Raw genomic sequence first — 22649 nt, 5'->3', positions numbered from 1 at the left:
TGTCCATTTAAGTTTGTTAAGTTGTCAAATTATTTTCTAAAAACAAAGTGGTAGTATTGCTGCTTCTTTTAAAGTTACGTGGATACTCTTGTTTAAAATGTGAGAGCTTCAAGAATACTTTTTAAACTATAAGTAGCCTAGAATTATTCAGCTTCTGTGAACAGTATATCTTCTCCTCATATGGGCAGTCATTAGAGACCTCCTTGCAAACTGGAATACAGAACACAGATTTAAAGTCTCGGGAACATCATGCATATTTCTAACAATTCCAGGAGGATTTTGTATCTCTAGATGGTTGGCACGCTGTCAGCATTTTCATCTGTAGCTGGAGCATTGATACTATGGATGATCTTAATATGATAAATTATTCAAAAATGTAAAATACAAACATTAATTCGGTAGGGCCATTTTTAATTTGTTCTTTTAATCTATGTGATTTGGAGTAATTTAACAGTTTTTAGTAACTCCAGCATCACCAATCAGAAGTTCTTTTAGGTGAAATTTCTGGGTCATCAGTATGTTTTTGACATTTAGGCCAGCAGCGCGGAATAAGTAGTAGCAGTATTAGGTAATTATCTTCTCTGGTTCACATCCTTAAAGTCATGCCTTCTGTTAGCTCTTTTATCACACTTATCCTGGTTCAGTGCTTTACATCTTATCCCACCTTGTCTGAGCTGAAAAATTAATGCACGCTTTCAGTCTGAATAAACCTGAAATGTATTTTATTGCTTTTTCCCCCTTTCAGATTAAATATGAAATTAATAAGGTGCTCCAGGCTGGATGAAACATTGGCTTTGTTTGGAAATAAAGCTTTTTTTTTTTTTTTTTTTTGGATCCTTCAAAAAAAAGCAAAGAAGTTTAAGTAAATGTGTAAGTGTTCTCTCTTCTTATCTAATAACTCAGTGATTAACTCACACAGGGACTGAGGCAGAAAACAAGCACCCATCTTCCATTTTCTGGAGGGGGTTGTGCACAGTGGTATCTGTAAGTTAAGATTTTTCCTGATCCTTAGAAACAGGTACAATTCAGACTTTTTTCCACAATCACAGGTTTAGACTTGTGCTTGGAAAATACTTTTAGTCCTGAAGGTGTTCTTAATTGTCGTGACATTACTCTCATGATATACTTTTCTGGATAAGAAAGTCAAAACATAGCATTTGCCATGCAGAAATAGAACCTAAGAAAGGAAATTTGAAAGAGGAAGAAAAGTCCAAGACAGCAACACGAGGTTTTGTTTCATAAAGAAAAGGTTACTGTGAAATTTCAGTTTTCTTTATTTACACTCCTGCCCTGTGACTTCTGCTGGTGTATTTCCCCCAGTGGCCTCTTTAATACTGAAATCCTGATTTAATTATCTTATATTAATTAATACAATACAAAATGGAGGAGGCTGAACATCAGTGGTTGACAAGGAGGGACCTGCCATGAGGTTGTAGAAGTGGAATAAATTTGTGAATGTCTTTAGGAACACTTCTCCATGCAGGAGCACTGAGGTGAAGCTCCCTAGCATTTGCTGGGAGTGATAATGAGTTACTCTGGCACCTAGTTGGTTTTTCCAGGTGTTAGCAGTCTTAGAGGATACAGCCTCAGCTGCATTCACTGCAGTGGGATGTAACACTCAGAGAAGATAATTACCTAATTTCATTTCTGCAGGAGAGATTATTAATGGCTTAATTCCCACGCCCTAGAAATTTCACCTGCTCAGCATGTAATTTGCCTCCTGCCTTCTCTAGTCGCTTAGTGGAGCTTTATATCACTGACCTCTATGCTATGTGTTAGTTTTTCTTTGGTTGTCATACAATGTAGACAGGAAAAATGGATTACTGGAAATGTAAAGCTGTATCTTGTAATTAAGGCTAGAGTAAGCAGAGGTAGCATACTAGATGTATAACTGTAAAGTTGTGTAGTTTGTGAAGTGTATGTGGGAAAGCATTGGGTAGCTTAAAGTATTTGTAAGTCTTACAGACTCTTTTCCTTTAGCAAGGATTGTATTTCAGTGTGCTCTAGTCTTGGAAATGGATGGGTTCAAGGTGGCAGCAGTAGTTATCTGTATAATCTTTCTGTCTTTATTTAATCATTTTGATAACATCTGAAATGTATTCTTGAGGTACTGAGATATAGTAAGTACCTACTTGTCTTAAAATGATCAGATTATGTTAAAGGGATCATTGCAGCAAAGCATTGTAATTAATGTAATACTAAATGGAACAGGGCAAATATTCCACCATTCACAAGCTATATTATTTGATTGGAAAGTCCTCTTTATATGTAAATGCCAGGTTGTGGTTAGCCTGCATGGAAAAAGTTGTACTTCTGCCTGTCTATAGAGGTAGTACCTAGAGAGCTTTTAGAAGTCTAGCGGATATTTGAAATGGAACACCTGGTAAATTTTAGATATCACTATTTTCCTTGGGAGTTGTATGAAAAGACACCCACCACACCCATTGGCACTAATGTTTGTAACAAAGGGAATTAAAAATACTACTTAGTTACCTTTCCCACTTCACCTACCAGTTCTGGAGTTCAGCTCTGACTTGCATCCAGACTAGTGTAATGCTTTCTGCCTACAAGCTCAGTGATAGATGGAACATGGAGCACACAAATGTTATTGAGGCAGACATGCTTTCAGGTAAGCCAGTACTGAGCAGTCAGAGGGATTGTGGCTGTGCTTAAACCAGGGTAGGATTTCATTGCTGCCAGTTCTCTGCACAAACTAGAAACGCTTGTTTTGTTTCTTCTTCTGTATTTTTAAAATTTTATCAAAATGTTGTATTTTTGTGCTTTGACCATGTGACTAGTTTATTTTTCTTCTTTGTTTTGCAGCTGAAGCTGTTTCAAATTATTACTTTTGTCTCATGCATTCTGTCTGGAAAGAATACTTTCTCCCAAAGTCACTAAGAAAAGGCACGTAGTGCTACACTGTGTGCTTTATCCCATGAAATCCTTCATGTTGTAAGTGACGCCGTAATGAACTGGAAGATACATGAATTGTGAAGTCTGATTTTGATAGAATAGTGTTTCCAATTATACAGAGATTTTTACTTAACGTGTTTTTTTTTTTTTTTTTGTTTTTAATTGTTCATGTTAAACTTTTGTGTTCTAGCATTCATCAGCTCAATAGAATTACATTATAAATTTTCATATCATAAGCCAGAATGGTGACTTGCTTTCTGTGCTGTTAAAGAACTTTCTCATATGAAAAAACGTGCTTTCAACGTTACAGATGGCAGTAGATTCTTAAAAAAGCTTTTATGTTTGTCAGCAACATTTGCATTCCATGCTTTAACAGTCAGGAACACATAGTAACATCAACGTGACAAATGTGGAACAGTTAGTCCTGTCATGATGCATTTTTGGTGTGTGGCAGGGTTTTTCTTTTTCTAATTAAGTCAACCAAAGACTATTCGTTTTTCTTTCTTGTCTTTCTGCAATGTGGTTGGTAAATCCCAAACAGCATTACCCAGGATAGCGGTCAATCTGTTTTGTTCCTGCAGAGAATTGCTGACACGTGTTGGAGAACTTCTTAAAATGTCAGAGCTTATTACATTAACAGTCATACTACTCTGGTTCTGTCAGTGTTGCCATATTATGTCAGAGTTTAAGTTCTCTTGTATTCCTGGCCATGATGCTTCTCTACTTTGAGTTTAGTAATTGTGAAGCATAGTCCTAATTCTGGATTCCTTGTCCATTCAAGATGGAAGCTTAAACTGGTTTTAACAAAAAAAAAGAGGTGAAAATAGATACTCAGATGATTTCTCAGACATTCGTTCCTCTTACTGCCATTATTCTTAATTTTCTTAGTGTCACCTGAATTTGTTGAGGACAGAACAAGTATCTTCCTTCAAAGCTGTTGATAACCCTTATCGGACAACACTGTCCAAGGTGTCAGAGTGAAAGACAAACTTCTTTTCCTGTCTTAATTCATTTGAAAATGCCTTGTACTGATGGCTCTACTGAGATATTTAAGGACAATTAGGTTAAGTGTAATTATGTAATAACCTAGGTCTTAGGTAGGACGATGAAGACCAGTTTTAATTTTATTGTGACTTGTTCTTTGTTGTCTGTCATAATAGTACTATCTCTGTTTATTTAAGTATAAATTTGAATAGTGTAGTCATATAGCAGTTTAATCTGTCCCATTGACTACAGTGATATCAGCCATGGAAAACATCAAAATTAAGTATGCTTGGGTTTGGCATTTAGGTTTCCTTTTATTTCTGGAATTTGCCAGCACTATTTGCATTGTCATTGCAGCATAAAATCTTTATAATTTTGAGTAACCTTTGTAAGGTTTTCTGCTCTATCAATTTTCCTATTGCTAATTCTTCTCTCCATTTCTGTGATATTGTAAAGAGTTATGGTACCTAAATTTTCAGGTTTGTTACAGCCTGTCTTTAGATATGTATATACAAGAAGTGCAGCTTGATTTCACTATCTGTGTTCAAGGACGTTTAACACAAGAATCAAAGCCCAAAGTCTGTGGAAGTAGTATTTCAACAAGTATAGAAAAACCTGAAGAGAGCATTGTAGTTCACAGTAACTGTCAAATTTCCAAGTGTCTTAATTGCTGGGAGATTCCACTCCAGCTGTGTAGATTGCCCATGTATCTTAGAATTCCTCAACAAACATCCTAAAACAAATTTGAAGCCATGCATTTTTATATTTCTACAATGACCACGGGCAGTATTTTATTACAGAATGAAATTTGCTTTCTTCCGGAGTGTAGCAGCTGTAGCGTGTCCAAATGCCTTCATCTGAGGAGCTCCAGAACCAACAGGTCAGGTCCTATTGTGAAAAAGAAACCAGCCACCCGCTTTCTTTGGAAAACAGGATACTGACTCCTCACCGTGAAATCAGGGCTCAAAGGAGAATGTGAAATTTAACAGCTGCTGCTTAGTTTCTCTTGAGAAGGCTCACATGCTTCCATGAGGCTTGCATTCATTGTCCTTAGACAGCAAGATACCTGGCTGCTTGGAGGAGAAAGGAAAGGGGGTGGACAGTTGATGCTCCACCCCCCACCCCCCCAAAAAAACCACCTTATTGTCTCCTTCCTGGATATTATTCTCTGGAGCTGGCTGATGGCTGTTTACATGGTTGCTTATACTCATCTCTAGCTACACAGAAATTGAATAGGTGTGTAGATGTATTTTCATGTGTAACTTTGTTATTGAGGCTACATGACAAAAGCAAATGTGGATTTCATGGAGGGGAAAACACTCCACAGGGCAGAACTTGAAACAAACCATGAAGAGTACTTTTTCCATGCTGGCACTAGAAGCCTAGAGTAAGGAAGGAGTTGATGTGTGTTATCTTCTGGGACAAAAGCAACTGGAGTTGTCAAACTCCAGGGCCAGTACAGCAGACCTGCTTCTTCTCAGGAGTAAAATGTTTGTAGCACACGACAGAGCTGCAGTGCCACCTCAGTATTCAGTCCCTTGGACTGTTAGCTACCAGATAACATAGACATAGGAGCTATTAGTATGTGAAAATGAGACACTGCTGTGTAACGTTAATGAGCAGAGAAGGAGCATATTAACTCTAATTTATAAAACCTGTCAATGTACTATTTTTATTTGTTGTTGTAAGAAAAACACTTTTTTCCTAAGTACTAATAACAATACTATAAAAATACTATTACAACACACTTGTGAGATTTTCATTTAGTAGTTAGATATATACTTAGCTTGTACAAACCACTATGCTGAAAAGATGCACTTCTGACCTTTGGTGTGATGAAGTAATAAATAATAATAATAAAGCTTTAAACTTTCCTTATGACTGTGTTCAATCTGGCTTTAAAAGTTTATATCTGTCTCTAAGACTATGTGAGCTTCATAGGCAGATAAAGGGGTTAGAATACAATGATCTTTAGGTCCTTTCCAACTCAAACTATTCTCAGTTTCTATGAAAGTATACGATAAATGATGCTAAAATGTGAGAATCCTCCTCTTCCTCCTCAACATTTCATCAGATACCCATCTTCCTGTTCTGGATGTTGGCAACACCCTTTCTTTAGGCCTCAAATAGCAGTATTCTTCTTTGTCTGCAACTTTTATTCAGTGATTCTCTTTCCTTTCTTTCCCACCTCCTTGTTGATGTACCTGTGCTATCACTACGTGTCCTCCAGATTCTCCAGAATCTGGGGACCTCATCCTTGTGACATGGGACGTAACTGACCTGCAACTGTGGATTATTCCTATTGAACAGCTACTTTGGTGTTTGTATTATTGAGAAGAAAAGTTAGAAAAATCATCTGAAAGAAATTTAACATTTTTCAAGGTAAAATTTTTCTTTTGCCACCGCCGACCAGATTCTTGTAATAGAGGCAGGGGTGGGGATTTCATTTCAGCTATTTGCGTTACCAGGGAGGCTTAAGGAAAAAGGCTTTGCTTTGTGTTTTTGTAAATCTAAGGTTTGTTGTTGTCCTCATCCCTTCTGGAAAGGTTCTCCTTATTTGAGGGAGGGGGGGAAGCAAGCATTTAGATGTGTAAAGTTAGACTGATGGTTCTGTCATTTTCTAAGAGCAATCTTTCTGGTAGCTGAACTTTAATTGCAATGAAGAGGTCTGAAGATAAGAATGAGAACCTTCAACTTGACCTGTTATTTAATGGAAAATTAATCAAATGAACAAATCGAGAAGAGGTTTAAGTGATTGTGGCTACTGAGCAAATGCCTTGCTGTACTTGAATCTGGTTAGAGCTTGCCCAGGACTTGTAGTAGTGTGTGGAGTTATTAGCTCAGTTGCAGCTGAAGTGGTGAGGCCTAAAGGTGATAAATTTTGTCTTTGATCGAGTGCAAGTGTGACAGGAATGGGACCCTCTTAGTAAGTCTGGCCTTTTGAGTGTTTGGGAAGAATTATAAATTCAGGTAAATACCAAAACTGGCAGCCTAATGTTGTGTGAGGAGATTACTTTTGGTGTGGATTATACTAGAAAGGTGGTATTTTTATTTTAACAACTCTTATTTTTCAACCAACGCTATCTTAGCATTGCTGGGGTTCATCCAGCTGTCTGCTATGCAAGTGTGAATCTTATTCATGTTGTGGATAACTAGGAAATAGGGCTCTTATATTTGATAGCAGAGAGGGATGTTAGCAGCACATAAGCATTTACATTTAACTTTACCCAAGGGCTTTGTGGAGAGGAAGAGCAGAGATGTTTTACGGTTTTCTGAAAAGAGCTCTGAAACCATCTCAGCGCAAGCCCAGTAAGCCCTGTGAGGTGTTTATGGCAGTAGTGTTCCCAGACGGGAGGAATTCTGCTTTTTGGCAATTCCTGTGTCAACTTGGAGGCAGTTATTGTCAAGTCTCTTATTTGGCTTCCTCAGGAATTGAGAGGTGGTATTACAGATGAGAAGTAGATAGAGGAGTTGAATAAATGGAGAGCTTAATATGGTGTGCTCCAAAGGAGACTCTTCTCAAAAAGAGTCTTGAAAGGTAAGATGATATAACTGAATAACAAGGAAGTTTTAGCTTGTAGTTATTCTAAAAGCTCAGGTTGTTAGTTATAGCTTTGTAGCATGTTACTAATGAACACTTCTTCTCATTACTCCTTCTTAGTTTTTAGGACTGGGACTGAACATCTCAGGCTGGCTACCACCCCTTCATTTGTCTTTGTCACAGAAACCACCATGAAGGAAGCCACTCTTCTTGGTAGCCAAGCAAAAAGGTTTAAAGTGTTCAGACAGCAAAATTTTCTCAGTACTCCGAAAAGTGTGTTCGCTTATGTTTGGTGTTGATACACATCAAAGGAAACTTGTCCTGTCAGAGGGGAGAGAAAGGTTTTCATTTTGTCAGTGTGGTTAGTTTGGGGCTTTTATGGGAACCAAATGTATGGTAAGGAAATATCTGCAAGTTTCCCACAAAATTCATAAAGTCTCATTACACTTCTTTACATTAAAAGATCCAAATACAGTTGTTCACATGACATTATCTGGTTGCACACAAAATGACTGCTGTGTGACATTTCAAGTTTGATAAAAGTAGCATGTAACTGTGGACAGGTTACCCCAATAGACAAAATAATAGTTACTTCACTGAGTGATTAAAGCCTGAAAAAGAGGGAAAATAGATCTGCTTAGATACTACCCAGCCAAAGAAAATAAGGACCAAGACCTCAACAGTAGCTGAGATTTATGGGATGCTGATGCTCGCTGAAAAAAGGGCTTATATCAAGTATATGCTAGCTTAAAATTAATTCAACATTTGTAATTTTACATCTATATTGTAACTGTTTGTGTTTAAGCATGTTAATGTGAGACAGCTGCTAGAGCTTCACACAGAGATGAAGTCCACATGAGCCTTTTTTTTTTCCATGCAATAGAGAGGATTCATTGTTGTTTATGCTTTGAAGTGTTGCAGCAAAATAGTGTTTCACTACAGAACTGTCTCACAACTAAGCAAATAGTGAGATACTACTGACTGCAGGTTTTTCTGATTTCCACTGGTTCAGTTTAAAACTGCTTGTTATCAAACAAACCAGCAGGAAGGGTTTGCTTTTCCCATCTAGCTGCTATTGGTGACACATAGGTGACAAGGAGAAGCTTTTGAATACTGCTGAGGTGCCTATCAATGACCAATATGCCTGTGGAGGAGGTCAGACTATCTTTTGAGGTAATAATTTCAGTGCTAATTCTTCAGAAGGCAAGAAGACTGGTGTATTTTAGCAGTGCAGGATGTTGTGAAAGGGGGTGATAAATAGTTCTTGGTATTGCTTGGAGTCAGTTGTAGAGTAAGAGTAAGGCAGATGCAGATGTAGAGTAAGGCAGATGCAGACACTGTAAACACTCCTCACACTGAAGGCTCTGCTTTTCTACACTTATCTTTTGAATTATCTGCGGTCATGTAACCTTTGTTTTTTTGAGTTGAGTTTTCAAGGTGAATTCACTTAGACATAGACATGCTTATAAGACCAGTGGGCATTCATTAATGACTTAATCCCATTGAGTTTTGTGGTAACTTGACTTGATTGCAGAGCACTTTGAACCCCTGTATTTTGATGCAAGAGATTCCTCACTTCAGTCATGAAATTATTGTGTCCTGTTCAGTACCAGTACTCCCATCTTGCTTATAGAGAGGGAGTTTTACACAATGCCTGAATCCTACAGCATATGTAGTTCCTGACATACATTTTTCCCTGTTGAATCCAATATTTGGGGATTGGTGGATGAGTTTCTTTCTTTGTAGGACCATTGTTTATAGCAGCAGTCCCATGTGCCTGCCCCAGTTGCCCAGAAGCACAGGACTCTCATGGAGCTGCAGTCCACAACACCTGGCCATTGTAGGCTTCCTGTAATTTGTCTCTAGCCTTTTATTTTGCAAAACATTGCCGTTATCTAGTACTAGTTTATTTTCTTAACCTTTGGGGGGAAAAAAAAATCTTGACATGATTGATTTAGGCACAGGTATCAGATGAATGCATGTCAGCATGACTTTGACATTTTATCACTGATATCATTGCTTTGGAGTGATATTATTTTCTATACTGAGTGTGAAATGAGCCTTGTTAAAGGCAAAGTGTGCTCATTCCTTTTCCTTTATAATGTTATTACCTTATGTATTTAAAGTTAATGATCACTCTTCCAAAATTTCCCAGGCTATTGCTAGCATGTTGAAAATTATGGAACTCTGTGCAAGGGGAAAGACTATTAAAAGAGGATAAACATACCACTGCAGGGTTTCCTTTAAATTTTGTATTAAATATTTTATTAATTTCATAATATGGAATCTTGTAAGACTTTATTTGTGAAAACTGTAGCTTAAGATTTTTGAAATGCTGAAGCTGTAATTATTTTATAATTAAAGGAGGAATTGAAGCTGAAGAGATGTTATTTCTTATCATGAAGTAATGTTACAGGTTAGGTGGCACCACAGAGAGGAGGCACTTGCAGAGGAAAATAATGTTGAGAATAAGACCTCTTTCTGCATGCTGGCCTGCATATAAGGCTTTTCTTCTGTCTTCAACCCGCTACTGGTGACAGTGGGATTAGTTTCAAAATGTGTTCAAGTGCAGTCATGGTCAGTTCAAATCTGTCCCCCAGGATTTTGTGCTGTAATAGAGAATACTGTCTATGCTGGGAAATGGATTTCAATTCACATTTTGCAAATGCCTTTCCTTGGTGTGGTGGTAAAATGCTGAATTCCTCATGCTGTAGAAATTCACAGCAGTGTTGCCGTATTTCTTATCTTTGGCACATAGGCTACCATGTTTTGTCTCTTTCTCTGTAGGGTGACTTTATATCAAATTAATACTGGAATTTCTTAACTTCTGTCTTGCTGTTCTTAGGATTGTGTGGAAAAAATATTAAATGTATCTGTCCTATTCTCTCTTGTGGCTTTAGAAAGTAATTTTTTTTTCTTTCAGGTAACTTTTATAGTTTTCATTCTGTCCTTTCCTTGGTCTCAGCCTATCCCTCCTTTGCTTTCCTGTATGTCATATATTTTGAAAGGTGTTGGTGTGTGTACATCTATTTACAAAACATATTGAGTTGAATTTGCTCTTGGGACTTTGTTTTCTACATGTGTGAAGCTGCACATTTTCCTTTAAAAGGTGTGGCATGCACGATCAACACACAATGCTGACATCAGTGGCTTTACGTGAAAGCTCATTTGTCTTTCCTTCCCTTGTTTCAGTTCTTCATGCACCAGCAAAACACAAATGTATTTTGCCCTTTTGCCTAGCTGGATTTACTCCATTATTTTGCTTTAAAGTTGTCTTTTTAGTATCATTAACTGAGGTTGCTAAACTTCCTTTTCCTTGAAGTGTGGAGGACTTTATTTCATGGCAGTAGGCTGAGGCAGAAGGACCGCAATGACTTCAGAAAGACTTTTTTTTTTTTGACTCAAATTATCTTAGTAATGGATGTTATTTACTATGATTAGGTAAATTATTCTTATTAATCCTGTGGAAATGCATCTTTACAGGGTCAGAAAAGAAAGATCTTTGCATTGTGGGCTGTGAAAAAGCCTGATGCTGTTGACAGTTTAGTATTAGTATTGTGGGTGGCTTTACTACCCAAGGGCTGTACCAGTTGGTACCTGACATACATCTTGATTTCTCTGAAGGATGAAGACCTGGATTTCTCTGATCATTTCACTTTTCCTGGAGTTTTGTGCTGAATTTCCCCTTAAGTCCTTTTCTTTTCTTTTTTTTTTTTTTTATATGTTATTTCTAGTGAGAAGAAAGGTAAATTCAGTTCCAGTTAGGGCAGCAGAACTGTCTCTCAGCACTTGGCTCTATTGCAATCGATTCTGACAACATATAGCACCTGGTATTTACAGCTGGTTCTTCAGTGTGTGAATACATACAGAGCACTGGTGCTGTCACTGGGAGCTGAGTCAGAGTTGTGGACCTTTTCTCTTTAACTGTTGTGACTAACTGTGGAGAAATACTTTGTGTTTTTGTCTGTAAATCTCTCCCTTGCTTGAAGATCTCTTTGAGCATATTGCACAGCCTTGCAGATAATTACTATAATCAACTACTTGGCAGCATCTCCTGCTGTGTAATAATCCTGTTTAGCTCAGCTGCTGTCAAGGAGCAGCAGTTTTTATCCCTGTGTGTGCTATTTATGAGTGGGTGTTAATGATAAAGTAGCTCTACCAAGGGTGGTCAAAGACAGCTCACTGTTCATGAGCTATGGCTGCTACTGAAAGATCACTGTGTTCAATACTGCTAGGTGTACTTTTTCCAGTCCATTCTGCATCTACTTCAAAACACACTTGCTTTTTATTGACCCACCTGCACTCCTGGTGCATGCGATGTGCATGACATTACCAGATATACATTCAGGCTGTGCTGCTGTAGCATTGGGTTACAGATGTGAAAACAGCTCAAATGACAGTGTTCTGAATCTTAGTGGTGCACAGAGTACGGTGGCTATATGGAAATCATTTCCTGACACAAACTTGTCTGCAAAATTAAATGTGCAGGCTTCTCTAATTCTGAAGCTGATGGGTAAGATGAACTACATTTACTTTGTGCTAGAGCAGGTGCTTTCCCACCAAAAATCTTCACTCTCAGCATAATTTTTCTTTATTAAATTTCTCAAGTGTCTTTGCAACACCTTATATGAAGAATGATATTTTAAAAGCTGATAACAAGAAAAAGCATTTGATTGCTTTTTTTTTTTTTTTTCATTCTTGATTTTCATTTTTATGCAAAGTGTGGTACTTTGGTAACACATTTTGAAGCTAGGACACTGGGTTTCCTCCAGCTGCAGTTCAGCCCTGCTCTGTGCTCCGTTACTGCATCCTATCTGTAGATCTGCATGCTGGTTGCCAGGAGCCTTCCTGACACTTGTGCTAGCAGAGAGATGGCTGAAATGTTCTGTCTTTCTGTTGGCTCAGCATCAATTTCCAAGTACCCATTTTCTCCTTTGGAGTGGAAAGGTATGTAGCCTTTAATTCCTTGTCTAACAAAATATACTCCATTACACTGAAAAGGCATAAATTCCAAAATGATGAAATAAAATTCTTCCTGAGCAGTGACCTTGTAGCCATGGCATGTTTTCAGAAGTAGTTTAATGTGTTTAGAGAAAACTTGGATGTTTATGTGTGTAATGCAAGAAAAGGTATTTCATTCAGAAAAGTTTGGGGAAGAATAAAAGCCTGACCTCTGCATGCTTACCTATTTATTATGTTGAATCCTTCATGGAGGAAGTGAAAGATGAGAGAAAGGGAGTAGTTTATCAGCTATGGGTTCTTTGCATTTTACTCAGGGATGTGGCCCTGGCCATCCTCCAGAACCAAGGTACTGAACTAGAGAGCCAGTTCTATTTTGGTCTGGAAGCTTTGCATCTTTATAATGCCCCTTCAACAGCTACAGTTTCACTTGGGAAAGGGAGGGGGGGGGGAAGAGAGGTTATAATGAGGCAGGACAAATGAGAAAAATGCACTGGAACAAGATCTTGAGAATAAAATACAACAGGGTATTTACAAGCCAACTGGAAACCTGTGGTGCAAAGTGGAAAGAGCACACGCTGCAGCCCAGATATCCCCACCTCTGTACTGAACGTTCTCCAGTGTCTCCTGTGTGGCTGAAATATAATAGTCCTGTTGTGAAAGTGTAGCTGCTGTGATTCCCTCTTGTGTTGTTTAACAGCAGCCAGGTCTCTGTAAGAAACTTTGTTTTACAAGGTTAACGAAAAGGCTGTTGCTATGTATCTGTTGTGTAGCTGCTGGCCAGGGAGAGCTGCCACCCTCTAGAGCTGCAGAAAGGACAGAACCTGTGCTGGGGATAAAATGATATGGCAAAGGTTGGGAAAAACAAGGTATTTTGGGTCCAGATGGTGAAAAGCTCCAATGCAAGCGGCTGAGATTAATGAATGTTGTGGACAGGTACCAATACTACGTATGAGAGACGGAGGCAATTGAGAGGAGGATCTCATTATTCAGCAGTTCCCTATTCTGAGTGCTAACATACCTTTTTAGTTTCTCCAGAAAGCAGAGGAATGCTATGCAACAATGAAAATTAGAACTACAAATTCAGCATGTATATGGGACAAAACTACAGGCTTTTGGCTTAATAAGAATATCTGGTCTGCTTATAGTTTAAATACCATGCTACAAATGGTCTCATCTGTTAGTCTGAGGAAAAATGTAGAGAGTCAGTAAAGAATGGATCATCTAAAAGTAGCACATATGATAAAGTGATTTAGTATTAGTAACATACTGTCTGAATATTCAGGGAGGCTTCAATCCTTCCTAACCATATGGATGTGCAAATTCTGCAGGCACAAGTTGGACATACACTTCTTTTTGGAGTTACTGTGTTTTTAATTGTTGTTTCTGTGAAGCAGATACTGAAGAATGCTTCTAGTTGCCAGACTCATCTTGCTCTTCTGGTTGCTGAAGTTGAAATTCATTCCAGTTAGCTGTTTTGATCACTGAAAGGGCTACATCCAAAATGTTCAGAACCACTCTTCAGAACAGAATATTTCCTTTTCCTAAGAGAGAGCAATAGACTTCAGAGAATTTTGGAGCTGAGCAAATGGACCTGGCCATCTGGCTTTCATAATCTCCCACTTCAAAACAATTCTGAATTCTGCTGCTGTGCAGGAATATAAGAACAGCATAGGGCTGCAGTATACTGTTTGTGGGAGAACCCCTTATCGTGGGGGGTTAGAGGGGAAGGGATGCCTCTATCTGTGTAAGTGGTGTGGCCAATTTATACCCTGTCAGCATCTCTCATTTCCTTCATGGAATTTAACCCATCTGTTGCTTTTACTAATTAAAATATGCTGTTGGTACACAGTGTGCTTTCCTTAGATGTTATGCTATAAAAAGTAGCTGCATTCTGTGCTTGTAGATGTGCTTGAGCTACTTCCACATGTGATGCTCCTTTTGTTATTGTGTATTTTGAAAAGGCTTGAGATTCAGTGGGTCACACTATTTAAAAACTCTACACCTCCAGGGGACTGGAGGGGGATTAAGTGAAGTAAGCAGAGTCAGAGACGAATCAGTTGTAGCAGGACAAGATCCACTTCTGCAGTGGGTTCATGGCTAGAATAGTTATTTTCTCCTCATTTCCTTTGATTTGATCCTGTTAGTTGACTCTGACTGTGCATCCTGACATGTATGCTGGTAACATGATGGTCTTGTGGCTGTTGCATAATTGGGGTTGTGCGTGAACAGAGAGGGATCATAGAGGAAAGGCTGGTGCACCCCACGGTTTCATTTAGACAGTCAGCCTGTGGCCAGTGTGCGCCTGGGGACAGAGATACTTTTGGGCCTGTAGTTTTGTGCTGGGGTAGTTAATGACCTAAATGTTATGCTGTTCATTTAAAGATCTGTAGCGTATTAAAGGGTGCTATGTAGAATTATTTTCATTCTTTATAAGTAAGGCTTGTTTGGTGTGATAGGTACCAAGTGAACTTTACTAGTCCTTCATTGAACAGTTTTCCGTGTATGCAGTTGAGCATAATTCTCATAATACTAATTAAGATTGTAGTTTGGGAGCAAGAAGTTATTTATGGTATGTTCTCTTCTTAGATATTGATAGTGTTTAAAAGCTCTACCTTTAGAACATCTTCCAAAAAGTAGGGTGGTGGCTTTGTGGTGCTTCTGTGACCCCATTATGTGTAAGCAATAATATGCAGGTATGTCCTTTAACTTCTTGGGAATGACTCTGCCACCTCCACATATTCAAAGATAGGCCATTGTTCTGGTCTCAGTTAGAACAGAATTAATTTTCTTCCTAGTAGCTGGTGGAATGCTGTGTTTTGGCTTAGGATGAGAAGAGTGCTGATAACACCCCGATGTTTTAATTGTTGCAGAGCAGTGCTTATACCAAGCCAAGGACATCTCAGCCTTTTGCTCTGTCCTGCCAACAGGCAGGCTGGGGGTGCAGTAAGAGCTGGGAGGGGACAGACCCAGGACAGGTGACCCAAACTAGCCAAAGGGGTATTCCATACCATCTGACGTCATGCTAAACAATATATAGGGGTGGCTAGCCGGGGGGAGGGGGCCGGACTGCTCGGGGTTAAGCTGGGCATCGGTCAGCGGGTGGTGAGCAATTGCATTGTGCATCACTTGTTTGTACATATTATTATTACTTTCCTATTATCACCATTGTAACATTATTGTTATTATTGTTATTATTATTTTGTTATTATTATTTTCCTGTCTTATTAAACTGTCTTTATCTCAACTCACGGGCTTCACTTTCCATTTCTCTCCCCCGTCCCAGAGAGGGAGGGGGGAGGGTGAGCGAACGGCTCACCCTCACGTGGTATTTAGCTGCCAGCCGGGTTAAACCACGACAGCCATCTAAATTACCTTTAAAACGCATACCCAGTTCAAATCAAAGAAAGTGATGGATTAGTTGTGTATATTTACTGCACACTTTTGTTTTATTTTGGACTAAATAGTCTTTTTTTGTGAGACAGTATCCCAAATATTGTTCAGTGTCATTCAAAACCCTAACCTGAATAGCATGTGTCATGCCTTTTGATCTTTCTGGTTGCTTTTTGTTTTGTAGTCTGCAAGCCTCAACTGTGTGTGTGTGAGACTTGTATAGAGCAAAAATAGCTAGGGATGGATATGGAGTGTTGGAGAAATAGGAAACAAAACTGGTGTGTATATGAAAAATTGCTTCAGAAGAAAGGGGAGAAATGTCTCTATAGTTTGTGTCAGGCTTCATTTCTGCACCAATCATTAGGAGATATATAGATCCCTTGCTAATTTTTATATATGCAATGAACAGAATATAAAAATATTTTTTTAAAGTGCTATGAATACATTATTCAAGCTGTGAGTTTGGCCACATTTTAAATTTTCCATAAAAGCAGAAATGAACTAAGAGAGCCCTCATCTTCTTACTTCCAAATATAAAATGACTATGATTTATAAGGCTAGTTACACAAAATGTATGCTTTAGTTAGGAGAGAAATTCTTCTCTTTAAGACGCAGCTCTTATAGGGAATGACAGAAAGTGGTGCAGGCTGTGTTTCTGAGAGCCAACCTGAGACGCTCACTGATGATTTGAAGATGCTATTAGTAGTGTTATTTTGCATGTAAGCGCATTAACAGGTATTCACAAGGGGAGAGGGCACTAGGAACCAGTTTTCTGAAGGTGCCACAAACTGCAGACCTCACCATGAGGGTTTTTAAAGCTCTGATTTCTGTGGAAGAATATGGGAGGGTAGGCAGTCTCTAGCACATAAACAAGAAGTGGGCCAAACACTTGAAAGACTTTTAGTACCTGTTGCACAAAGAATATAGGATAGAAGGGAGCCCACCACTATTTCAAGAAGTAAATAAACTAGATCTGCAAGTCAAAGGATGGTACTGTGAGGAATGCAAAAGAACCTGTGTAGCATTGATTGACTTTTTTTTTTTTTTTTTTTTTTTAAAGGAGGACTCTTCCTGACTTATGGAAAGGGGGTCAATTTGGTGCCTCAGAAAACATCCAAACCTAATGCATAGCACAGCTTCAGTTATAAGGCAAGCCTGGGAGGGAGTTCACATTGGATGGACCCTCTCTGAGATCCTCTGGGCTTAATCAAAACAGTGTGTTTCCCAAGATAACCTTCTGCAAGGGTTTTCTGGCCAGTAGTGGTATTTTGAAGGCTGGTTCTCCAGAGGCAGCAAGCCAGCAAGCCTTCCTGTTAATCTGCCACATGAGCCCTTCAGCTGTGTTAAACCACCACATTTACCTAACAAATACAGAAATCTGAAAGTTGCAATTTAGGCAGCACACATGTGGTGTTTATTTACTATGAAAGTGCAGTAACAAAACCTTTTTTTCTTGCAGAAAAATCAATCTGATTTCCATCCTGGCTGTTCATTGATCCTTCCTAGTGTAATTGAAGTGAAGTAGGAAAAGAATTTTTGAAGTAATTTGACTAAATACAAATAAAATCCAAGAACATTTATTCTGATTGGTATGTCTTGGGAGGAATTTAAGCTCTGTTCTTAGTGATCTTGTTCACAGCATGGCTCCATAAATAGCTGTATCAGACAAGCCAGGAATATTGGTTGAGCACTGTGGTTTGTGGGCAGCGATTAGCAGCTCAGACTGGTTTGAGGGTTTGGAAAATGCTTGCATAAACACATGTAAGTGTGCTGTTTCAGCCTGTTGTAAGTATGTGCCATTACTGCAAGAGTTTTTAGGTGTTTTCCTGCTGCCGTTCCACCACTTGCCCTGGGCTCAGCTGCATCAGGATCAGAGCTGGCTGAAATCTAATAATGCAACAATAACAGCAAGTTTTAATGACAGGGTTTTACTGGGTCACTTCCTAGAGCTGGCCGGTTGTGCAAGCCTGGGCGCCCCCAAGAAATGGACAAGGCTGCTTATCCACATCTGCAGTTCTTTCTCTCCTCTGTAACCATCCTCCTTCAATTCCTCTGTTACAGACAATGGTATAATTGAAAGATTATTTTATCCTTAGTGTTCTGCTTTAAGGTCACACATCTACTCTTCATTCAGGATATCTACTTTGATCATTTAGGCTCAATTAGCTAGTATATCACATTCCAGATATTTATATAGTAATTATATTGATTTGATCTGAACCAAGAAAATTATTTCTTCTAATTAAAATTAATGTAATATGATATAGTGCCTAGAAAAGTCATATAATCAACTTATTCATACAAAGGAACTGTAATAGGAATAACATCTTAAGCAACAAGATAGCTGGTACCCTGAGTTCTTTACAAATCCTTATAAATCATCTTGTTAAATGCAATATTAAAATGAATACAACCCCCAAAAGTTAAAACATGGTCCAGTGTAAGATCATCAAAATAACATGGTATATACAAAATATATTTGTGACATATTCTAGATTATTAAAATCATTATTCATAACTCCTTGCTTTATGCAATTAGCACAGAATAGGAAAACTTTTGTTCTCTGCTATTACTTAGCAGAGGTTCTTAGACTTGGAACTCTGCAGCTTGCTAAAGTTAATGAATAAAAATGGATTTGTACTTAAATTCTTAACTGTGCATAGCAGGTCTTTAGCGTGCTATAAAATCTAAAATTATAACAGTATATGAGCAGCATTAATGAACATGCTGTTTTGCTTTTACTGAAAAGTAGGGGTCACCTTTGATTAAATAGTATTTTAGTCCTGGAAATATTTTCTGTTTGCTATGACAGTTTACCTTCCTCAGAAATATGTTCTCCATTTCTATTCTTCCATTTTACATAGGCAATAAAAATAAATGATATAAATCCAGATTGTATTTGCACAGTAAGGAAAGAAGGACGGAAATGTAGACCAAATGGACTGACCAAATAGATGCTGGATCTCTTAGCAGATGATCTTGGCATTGGACCCTAAGCTTCCTGCTCCTAAAACACACTTTCTAATCACTACTCTATCATGTAGTAAGTAGATATTAGCAGCACTGCTGTTTGGAATGAAGTCAGATATTGACAGCTGTATTTTGTGATGGTCCTGATCCTATTGATGTATTAAGTGTGATAAGGGCCTGCCTTGCAGATTGAACCTGACTCCCAGATTTCTGGATCCTGGCTTGCATCAAGGGGATTTAGCTGCTCACACCACTTTGGGGGAGGTGTAGAAACAAAACTAAAGGCACGTCAGGAACTTCTGGTTTAAATAGCAGTGAATTCAGGCTCTGGGTAACATCAGAGCAGGAATTTCAGATTACTGTTTGGACTGACATGCACAGTTCTTTCTGGATCCCCCTTGGTTTACTGGATGATGACTAGATTTCAGAATGAAAGCATAATGCTGAATGTACTCATGCTATTTTCTCCACCAATTATTTTATTTTTCTTTTTTCTATGGATTAACTGATAGCAGTAAATTGCAGGTATGTCAATATCAGCAGGTTTGTTCATTGCTATCAGTTAGAAAAGAAGACAAAAATCTAAAATCTCACCATCATACATCAAGTCAAATGTTTCCTTTCATTTACTTGAAAGATGAAGTGAAGGTACCAAATGTTACGAAACAAATCAATATGTTATTAAGATAAAAATTGGTGTGATCTATGTGATTCATGTGTGAAATGGGGTTAGGCTTATCTGATTTAAAAAACTTGGGGTTTTATATGGATATGCCATGCTCCCTCATGGGTTGGCTCACAAGTACAAAAAAAAAAAATCCAACAACACAGGTGCGCTCTCTCTCCTTCTTGGAAAGAAGTGATGGATGCTTCCAAAATACTCATGGTCAGTTGTTGTGATGGCATTTGGATTGTACTGCAGGACTAGTCTGGTAAGGGTTTGTCATTAGGCATTGCTGTATTGCCATGAACATTTCTGGTGTCCCATAATATGAAGGGTGTTGGAATTTGGTTTGGTGACCCCTGGATGTTTGTAGGACAGGACTATTTTTATACCACTCATCAGCCCTGTAACTGTGTTATTGAATTGCTTCCTTTCAGTGTCCTGGTAGTTTCCCTTTGTCTGTATCCATATGTAGTGACCTGCCTTATATTTTGATGAGGAAGATTTTGGAGTAGTAGAGAATGGGTTTTATTTACATTCTGATTTTCTTTGATTACCAGCAGTTAATTTGCTTTTCACAATGTCGCTTCGACTGAAAGCATTAAACGCACCTTCTATACACAAAATAAAGTCTTAAATTTTGACATTGAGAGACCCCAAGCAGGCTCCATGAACTATAAAAGCTGCATCTTGGCTTGCTGGAATCAAATTGAGGAAACTTGACAAAATGTGTGTTGTATGGGAACAATTCTTAAGCTGTGAAAAATTAATTTAGTACTTTTTAGTCTCAATTAATTGCTGTCAGAGATGACCAATGTCAAGAATGTTTTGGCCAGACTGCCTGCTCTTTCCCATTGTAGCCTATTTTTATTGTCAATGTGAAAGCCGTAAAATGAAATCTGGTCACCCACATGTGCAATTCAATATAGCAAAGCAGTCAGCTTTAAGGCTGCACACTACCGAAGTCCTAGAAACAGTCTTTAAATAGAATGCAAAATGCATGCCCTGAATTTTTTGTCTGCATATTGAGTTAATTGGACTGTATTCTCTGGTGTGGTTTTATGTGCACAGGTCACTTCTATTTTGTATATAACTTAAAATATTTGTTCTGCTTTTCAAAATACACTCAGTTGTTAATAAACAGGAAATAATGTCTTTAGAAAAAAATGAAAATACCTAAATCTATAGACAGGAACTTTATTTTCATCTGTCAAAACAGTAGGGTGACAGTTAAACATATGCTTCAAGGTTTTGAAGCAGTGGGAACTTTTCTGTCAAACTGGATTAGTCTTTGAAATGACTTGAACTTTAGGGAATTATAAATTCTCTATATAATATCTATTATTTATTGACAACACTGTTTCATGTACTTAGAATATGGGGAAAGATTGCCCATTGCTGTGAGTTGTTATAGTCCCACTGAAGTGAGTGGAACCAGCTGACAGTCTACCAAATGTATGCTTTCTATTAGTTTGTAAAGTCTCTTCTTCCTTAGTATAACACTGAAAAAGATTTTTCTGTTCCCATCTATCTGAGCATGGTGCCAGAATTTTTTTCTCCATTTGGACTTCCACATGTGTTGTAGGATTAAAGTGTACATATAGATGAAGTTAATGATCTTCAAGTACACGTTATTTTTTTCTCTGAGATGAGGCCTTCTTTCCACATGCAAATAGAAAGTTATTTCTGCACTTCTAATGTCTGATACTTGGTCATTTAAAGACACCAATTATTTTTATCGCTATATTTTATACCCTTTCTTTTCTAACAGTTCCCACCATTTGTTGCTTCATGCACTAATCTGAGCATCACACTGATTGCTCAGCTTTTTTTATTGTTCTCCATAACACTTCTCTAGGTTCCACCTTCCTCCTCTTGAGCGTACATCACTGTTCTAGCCATTTTTTACTTTATTGGTAGTGTCAGCAGGGCAAAAGAAACTTTCTTTTTCTTTTGACAAACTTGTGGTCTAGAAAGTGCAGAAATAAAGGATGTAGGTTACAGAAAACGTGACTGACTGGAGGAGTCCAACCAGCAGTTATCATGCTGCTAAGCCATGGCTTTTGTTGGCTTTTAGAAATGTTTCTTGGGAATGCTTTGTCCTGTAGTTACTTACTCCCAAGTTTACACTCCTTAATTACACACATCTTCAGTTTGGCACATTGAAAATGTATTTAGCTAAAGAATAAGTAAGGCCCTGAGAGCTTAATTTCCCATCCCCCCCCCCCCCCCCTTTTCTCCCAGCTCCCGATATCATATTATCACATTCAGCCTACAGAACAGTTGAAGTTACAGCTTTGTGCTCTCTTGCCTTCCCCACCTCCAAGGCCCATAAATCCTTTCAGCTCTATCACCTCTGTGCTATTGCCAGCACACAAAGCTCTTGATCAATGCACTGAAAACTCTCGCTGCTGCCTTCATTTCCTTTTGCTGGGACTGCTGTAACTCAAAGCTATTGAACACTTAATTACTGTAATACCCTATAGGAATGGTACTAGTACAGCTTGTAATGCCCTAGTGCAACTGTTATACCCTGCCGTGCTTTGGCTCATGACTATAGTATGCTTCAGTTCGTAAAATGTGTGGTAACTTGTTCTCTTCACCTGTATCTTGAACTTGAATCCAGTGAAAACACACAAACCTTCTAAATCAGCTTGTATTGATAATTGCTCCCTAGACCTCAGGTGTTGTAGTGCTATTCAACTTCTGTTTGCTACAGTAAATTATTCTTTCATTTGTAATTTCATTCTTTTCATCTTCAGAGCAGAGACTCCATGGGTAAAACTGCAGATTAAAAAAATGATGAAAAAACTGTTAAGTGGGTGAAAATTGAATGGGTACTATGGACTTGGACAGAGATCATATTTTTATAAATGCAGACATTGATGCCATTTAATTCTGGCATCATTTATTGATCTTCAAAGATCAATAAATAAAATAAATAAAAGACCTTCAAAGCCATACTGCTTTGAACTGAAGCATTTTCCTTTTAAACTCATCAGTCATCCTTCCTTTGCATGTACTGTTAAAAGTCTAAGGACTGCATAATCTAAAAGAAGGAAAACAAGTGGCTGAACATAATAGGCTAAACTTCACACTTGTAATTACTCACCCACATTCAATTGCAGACAAATGTCAGCATTTACACATGTAACTGTATAGGTATAATGACACAGGACCTTTCATTATTGTCACTAGATTTCAGGCACAAAAAATAAGTTAAA

The 22649-nt window shown here is 38.2% G+C and overlaps 1 protein-coding gene and 1 long non-coding RNA gene across 2 annotated transcripts in view; both read left to right on the top strand.

Annotated features, from left to right (window-relative positions):
- DCHS2 (dachsous cadherin-related 2) overlaps nucleotides 1-22649 on the top strand; it is a gene marked incomplete at its 5' end in the record, with an annotated part of 107092 nt that overhangs the window by 14693 nt on the left and 69750 nt on the right. The window lies entirely within an intron of this gene.
- Nucleotides 1781-5543, top strand: LOC311435959. Its single transcript, XR_014692509.1, has 3 exons — nucleotides 1781-2629; nucleotides 2824-2952; nucleotides 4698-5543. It is a non-coding gene; the product is annotated as an uncharacterized lncRNA (long non-coding RNA).

The sequence above is a fragment of the Aythya ferina genome (genome assembly GCF_964211825.1).
Source record: "Aythya ferina genome assembly, chromosome: 4".
Classification (NCBI taxonomy): domain Eukaryota; kingdom Metazoa; phylum Chordata; class Aves; order Anseriformes; family Anatidae; genus Aythya; species Aythya ferina.
The sequence above is the reverse complement of the archived record's forward strand: the minus strand, read 5'-3'. Positions and strand labels throughout refer to the sequence as shown.